General features: G+C 41.9%; 1 protein-coding gene across 1 annotated transcript in view; it reads right to left on the minus strand.

The window, feature by feature from the left end:
• LOC131827113 (myosin-IIIb-like) overlaps nt 1-6,556 on the minus strand; it is a 29,663-nt gene extending 23,107 nt beyond the window's left edge. Inside the window, exon 1 of the mRNA XM_059167071.1 lies at nt 6,509-6,556. The gene's annotated coding sequence lies outside the window, so the exon portion shown is untranslated. The remainder of the gene's footprint in view (nt 1-6,508) is intronic.
• Nucleotides 6,557-7,240: the final 684 nt, after the last annotated feature.

Genomic DNA, 7,240 nt, shown 5'->3' on the forward strand with positions numbered 1-7,240 from the left:
CTCTCATTGGAGTCTAAGCTCCATGAGGGAGGACACTAGGTGTATTTTATTTACCACTCTATACCTAGTGGTCTATTTAGCAGAGAGTAAGCATTCAAATGCACGTGAATTAGAGTGAATAAATTGTGCATTAAATTTTTATTTAACATTACCTCTAACACTCTCTAAGAGCAGCCCCTAGAGTTCATCTCACTTCCCTCCAAGCATCCTGACCTTTTTGCTGGTCTTTGTCCATGCCATGCTCCTTTCATATTTCAGACCTTTGCTCATTTGCTTATTTGAGGTCTTATGGCAGAGGTGAAGTAAAGACTTTGAGTTCTGGGGTCAAACTACCTGGAGTTTGTCTCAGTTCTGCCCCTTACTGGTTAGGCATGCTTGAATGGGTTACTTACTTTCTTTGTATCTGGGTTTTATCATCCAGAGGGCTGGACAAATGTTTATTGAGCTCTGGGAACAAAGTGTTCTTATTAAATTTATAGTTAACAGAGTTTCAGTGGTGAGCAGAGATGCAGATGTTGCTGGTATAGGGGATTTGATTAGAGCCACATGGAACTCCTAGAAATCCTAGTGGGCAAGGAGTTTTAGTTAAAGCCATATAACTTGACTCAGTGACAATCTCTTCAGCATACCCTTTGAGATTTACAAAAATATTAATTAGGGATTCTGGTTAATCACAGTTTTATAAACTATCCAATTTTCTATGGCCCAGAGCCTCATTAAATGTAGGGTTGTTTGACTAGAAAAGAAAGCAAACAAACTGAGGATTTAAGAGTTAAGACTAAGGGTTTATTTTCTTCTGTTTATTTTCTTAAGCTATTATTTTTAAAACACAGAAATCACAAACTCTCAACAGAAAGAAAGATAGACCACAGTACTATGTAATAACATCCTTCTTTTTAAAAAAAATGCATCAGAGATAAGAAAACAAATGTAGAAATCCACTTATCTGGCCCTATATTTGTCACTTAGCCACAGATTAGAAAAGAGTTAACAATTCTTTTTTTTTTTTTTTTTAAGATTTTCATTTATTTATTTGAAAGACAGAGATCACAAGCAGGCAGAGAAGCAGGCAGAGAGAGAGAGGAGGAAGCAGGCTCCCCGCTGAACAGAGAGCCCAACGCAGGGCTTGATCCCAAGACCCCGGGACCATGACCTGAGCCAAAGGTAGAGGCCCCAACCCACTGAGCCACCCAGGTGCCCCAAGAGTTAACAATTCTTAAATACTAACATTCCCTGAATGTTTACAGGACAGTAGCTACTGTGCTAAGTGTATGAAATGAACTATTTAATGTGACAATTTTGTCACATTAATACCTCCAATCTATAAGGAAAGGAAACTGAGGCAGAGAGTATTCAAGTTTCTTGCCTGGAGTTGAATATCAGCAGTGCAGAGCACTGAGCAGGAACACTTAAGAAAGCCCATCATCTGAGATGGCCTAACTGAAGATTTTGCAGTAGTTACAGGGTTTTTGATTGTATCCAAGGCAGACCACCGAGTAATTGATGGGACTGCTGCCTGACCAAACTGATTGAACCCAACTGATTTTAGATGATGTCTGGATTTTTTTGGTCATTTACACACCAAACCAGGTCAACCTCCAGTGATCCCAATGATTACTAAGCAATCACCTTTGCTGTGGCTAAGCCAAACCTAATCATCTGGGAAACAGCTGATTCAGTTTTTGGGTAACCTGAACTACCCTTATGAAACACAAAGAATGGAGCGACTTTGCTAAGTACAAACCTTAAATCTTAGCAGTCCTCTCTCCCACTTCCAACTCCCAAGTTCAGTTCAGTGACATTTTATTTGGTTTACTGATGTCTCACATGTGCAAACCAGTAAAGTTCACAATTGTTACTCCATACAGCTGTGGTTTACAGTTTTTCTTAGCACACGAGCTGGCACCACAGCCAAATGATTAACTTTTATATGCTTCTAACATATGGACCAGACTGTCAGAAGCTAGCCTTGTATTCTAAAGAGAAAAATACAGTTTCTATTGATATGACCCAAATTCCTGGGGAAAAAGTGTTAAATTGTGATCCATCTCTAAGTAGAGAGATTATAATTATAATTATAATGGCTTTGTTTCTAATTCATTTGATTCGAAGTGCCTGGAGTTATCTTTTAGTAAGAGAAGTGAGGAGGAGGGTTAAAATGACCTGAAAGCCCTATTATAAAGAGATATTATAGTAGGATAAATTAATAAACTGTAAATGGCCTTGAGACTTTTTCTCCAATATGAGCTATGAAATAAAACCAAAGAACCTTTCATCTTAAATATGAACATATTTCTTTTCTATGAATGAGAAGGATGCTGGTTGAGAGCAGCAGAACCTACTTTTCTTGCATTTTTGACCCTTTGAAAAAAATCACAGCTGCCACATTTGTTATACTTGACAGGATCATTAAAGAAATAAAGCAGAAAGTCTCTAAATTGAACTGCCACTTTAAAGTAAAATGTACATTCACTGTCACATTTAGGAGCTATGAAAGAACTATTAAAATGTGTTGAGGAAAGATAGTAGATCTGATTCACAATAGATACTAATGTTCCCAATATTAGAGCCATTATCGCAACTCATTATTGAGCTCAGTTTTTCCTTCTTAAGAACATAGCATCAACAGGATCCCTAGAGCCAAGAAAGCACAAGAAACTTTTGGGAATGGAGTTAAAACCCACACAACAAGGTTGCCCTGGAAAAGGAAGTCAGGGAGAAAATGTTCTGATCAGCATCGCCTCAGCAGGTCCCACTTGACTCCTGACCCTCAAGATGCTTTCTAGAAAAAGCGGTTTCTTGGTTTTGGAAGCCCTGTGCATGAGAAACATCTCTTGGCATTTCTGCAATAAAGATATATATTGGATTTTCACAATCAGTATTTCCCATACTTTCTGACCAGGAAATCTCTTATTCACCTCACACCTCTTTATATCCCACAAATCCAGTACTTCATGAAACACATTTTGGGAAATACTGCTCTCACTACTGATAATATGGGAATATTTCTGTCTTTGCCAACAGAGTCAAGAGAAATTTTTAAAAGCTTGTGCTAGAACTTGGCAAATCCAGAAGACTGATTTTTCTCATACTCAGGAAAATAGTCTAACGTCCAATCTGGACACAATAAAATATTGTTTTATGAAGAAACAAGACTTCATTTTCCTTGGGAGGACCAGCAAGAAGAGCTCTTTGTCATCTCTGCACTTCTCTTTGAAAGCAGGAACAAGGAGGCACTTCTGTGGCCAGGACAGCGATCCTTTAGAGCAACAGCTACTCAATATGGCAGCTCCAGAGCACGTGGAATGTGGCCAGTCCAAAGTAAGATGTGCCATAAGCATAAAATACATACCAGATGTAGAAAACTTAGTACAACAAAAAAAGTAAAACTTATCACATTAGTAAGATTTATACTGATCATATGTTGGATGATATTATTTTGGATACACTGATACATTATTAAAATTACTTCACCTCCACCTGTGCTCTAGACTGAATGTTTATGTCCCTCTCCATTTTTATGTTGAATCCTAACCTCCACTGTGATGAGAGAGCCATGCACCCCCCAGCCCCCAGGGAGACGGAGTTTCTGAGCAGGGAGGTGGGGCCTTTGAGAGGTGATCAGGGGCTTCATGAAGGCAGGAATGGATTAGTGCCCTTCCAAGAGAGGCCCCAGAGAGCTCCCTTGACCCTTCTACCATATGAGGACACAGGAGAAAGGCTCTGTGCATCAGGAAATGGGCTCTCATCAGACACTAAACATGCTGGCACCTTGAGATTGGATTTTCCAGCCACCGGAACTCTTAGAAAGTTTCCTGTTGTTTATAAATCACCCAGTTGGGTATTTTGGTATGGCAGCCTGAACAGACTAAGACACTGCTTCTTTTCACATTTTAAAATGTGATAATAGAACATTTTACATTACATTGGACAGTGTGGTTCTACAGACCAACACGCAGAAGAGGGCCCAGTGAGCGCTTTCAAACTCCAGACCGAAGGTCTGGGCTAGAGATTATTAGAGGTTTGTCTGTTGGACCTTAAGGTTCCATCTAATCAGGTGACGCTCTTCACACAAACCCCTCAATGTGCAGATGGGAAGCTGGAATGTGCAGATGGGAAGCAGAGAATTAAATCTGAGGGGTACAAAGGAGCAATCTCTATCTCAGTCACCTGATTTACAGTCCAGGGCTCCTCACTCTACCATGGCTAATGGGGTAGAAGAAACGGAAGGTGGACTTTTAAAAAAGAAACACTTAAGCTGCTTACACTTAAACACAAAGAAAACAGCTCCTGGAGAATGCAAACTCAAAACCTAAAAGCATTCAGGGATAGGAGAAAAAAAACTAGAATTACAAGAGATGCTTTCTGCCCACTACCACTGCCCTACACATGCATTTTTGTCTTCAACAAGGCCTTTGGCTGAAAACCACTGACAAAGGGGAAGGTGAGAAGGTGTGAAGTTTCTCCCGGGGCTGTCTAACTGTTGCCAGGACACTCTGCCTCCTCCTCCAGCCCGTCAAAGGGCAGAGGAGGATGCTGCCCTCGTGGAACCTCACAGAAGCAACAGAGATTGCAGCAGTAAGGTAAGGGAAGCAACAGAGATTGCAGAAGTAAGGTAAAGTAAGTAAGGTAAGGTATGGCCACATTTCTGAGCAAGTGCATGGATCTCATGCTTCCTAGCACAATCTGTCCATTAATCCTGTGTGTGCTGTTTGCTTCTGTTTGCTTCTGGGACAGCCCCCTCCATCACCCTCCAGACGAAGGGGGCTAGCAATCCACTGCAGATGCCAAATGTAACTGCAATTTCACCTGCACTTCCGTGGTCCCTGAGTCCAAACAGGGCTCCACACCTGTTCCAGATTCAGATTAGACAATTCTAAGTGGAGTTCTTCTTTGAATTTCACAACTTGTGAACACAGATGTCTGATGATGGGCTTCCAACTGATGCCATAAATCACAGGATGGTCCAATATTTCTGACAGCTTCTAGGGCTTTCAGGACCACCAGGAAACTCTGGTCCTAAATGGCACTGCCTAGCCAGAACAGACAGAGTCCACTGAGCACCTCCTACGGGCCAGGGCCTTCGCTGGGAGTTGGAAAGAGGAGCTGACTAAACGGACAATATCCTATCCTTGTGGAATTTACATTCTAGTGGTGCAAGGAATTGGACACAACCCAAAACTTCCTGGAGGAGGTGAGGCTAGGGCTGAGTTCTGGAGATTAAAAAAATATATATATATTCAGAGGCAGGAGAGGGGGAAGGATGGAAGGTGTGATGGTGAGATGATGAGCACTGGGGGTAGGGGACAGGTGCAACTCCAGAAAGCAGAACACAGGTGGGCAACAGCGTGGAGCTGTGAAATACTATGAACTATCCCAACTACATGGTCTCTATATACATAAAACAGAAGACACACTCTCTGTTCTCATGGGACTGGCTGTCTTCTCAGATAGACAAGATGGTTACAGAACTGCAGAGCTGGGTAGACCAAGTACTGAACTGCAATTCTGATGACAGATGGTTGGGAGATGAAGAACCCATGTAATTAACATTTGCTGCTTCTGTTCTTCATGAGTGACTTGCCCTATTCAATGACACTTGCCCTATTCCTGAGACAAAACTCTGACTCTGACCCGCTCTAGGCTGGTGCTGGGAGGAATCCACAGTGAGTGATGAAAACTGCCAGCCTCCTAAGGTCACATGTACAGGAAGCTTTGTGGTTCTCTGCTGTGCCTGGAGCATGAAATCAGCATACAGAGGCATCTCAGTTCACTGGGGATAAACAAGAAACATATCTGCCTTTTCCTGTTATTTCCCTCACCCACGCTGACCTGCCTTTCTGTGAGGATGGCAGTTCCCTTAACCATATTTCTGCCCCAGGTCATAGATTTTCAGATGTTTTCTGTTATTTGAGATTACTTTTGGTTTTAAAGATTCATTCTTATTTGTTTATAACTTTTGCCATCATACCAATTCAAAGCTCTTTTTCCCATTCTCCCTTTCCCTCCAGACTGGATTGATGGTCTTCATGGCTTGGGGAATGTTCTCTCTTCTCCAGAGTATCTAGTCTGGAGAAGTCTTCACCTCCACCTGTGCTCTAGGCTGAATGTTATGTGAAAGGAAAAGGGAGAGAACAGAGCTCTCCTTCCCTGACTGGGTGAGGCTACAAACACTCTCTGGCAGGTCACAGCTGTCCTTTGGGGAAAGGTGGTAGCCCCAACATGTCCCACAGGGAAAGAGCTCATATCTAACAGCTCCCTCAGCTTCTAGTGATCTGTTACATGTTGCATCATATCCCCTCACCCAAATTCATAAGTTCAAGACCTAACCCCCATTCCCTCAGAATATGACTGCATTTAGAGATAGGACCTCTAAAAATGTGATTAAGGTAAAATCGGTAAGCCCTAATCCAATCTGACTGGTGTCCTGGTAAAAAGAGGAGACTGGGACACATCATATACACACAGACCAAAGGTGACCATGTGAGGGTACTGAAAAGGCACCCACCTGCAAGCCAAGGAGAGAGGTATCAGAAGAAATCAAACCTGCCAACACTTTAATCTTGGAATTCTAAACTCCAGAACTCTGAGACAATAAATTTCTGTTGTTCAAGGTCACTTTTTATTTGTGTGGCCTTGTTATGGCAGCCCTTGTAAATTAATATATAGCCTTAAAGTGGGAGTCACGATTTGGGTTTTAGCTTTAGTTTCTACCTTGCAGGAGTTACCAAGTTATTTAACACACATTTATTGAGGACTGACTATGCACTGCTCTGGGCCCTAGGTATACCATGGTTTAAAAAAAAGAAAAAAAAAGGTTGATAAGGTCTCTGTTCTCAAAGAGTTCACAGTGTGGCATAGGGGATGGGGGAAGGAGGTGATATATAGACAGAGAAAATAATGTTAGATCCCAATGGAGATAGTTAAAGGGGTAACATAACAGAGTAAGAAGTGTGGGGTCACTCTCCATTGGGTGGACAGAGAAGGCCTCCCTTTGGAGGTGACATCTGAGCAGGATCCTAGATCACAGAATGGAGACAGAGCTGTAAAGATCTGGAGAAAGAATGTTCCGGGCAGAATGAGCAGCTGCCTACAGAGTGAGGAAAAGGCTTGGAATATATGAGGAACAGAAGGAAGTCAGAAAGTGAGGGGTAAAGTTCAAGTGATAGGAACAGAAAGAAGGGCAGGGACAAATCATGGAAGAGTTTATAGAAAAGGAAAGGAGTCGGTACTTTTTTTT

This window comes from Mustela lutreola, chromosome 3 (assembly GCF_030435805.1).
Source record: "Mustela lutreola isolate mMusLut2 chromosome 3, mMusLut2.pri, whole genome shotgun sequence".
NCBI classification, from domain to species: Eukaryota; Metazoa; Chordata; class Mammalia; order Carnivora; family Mustelidae; genus Mustela; species Mustela lutreola.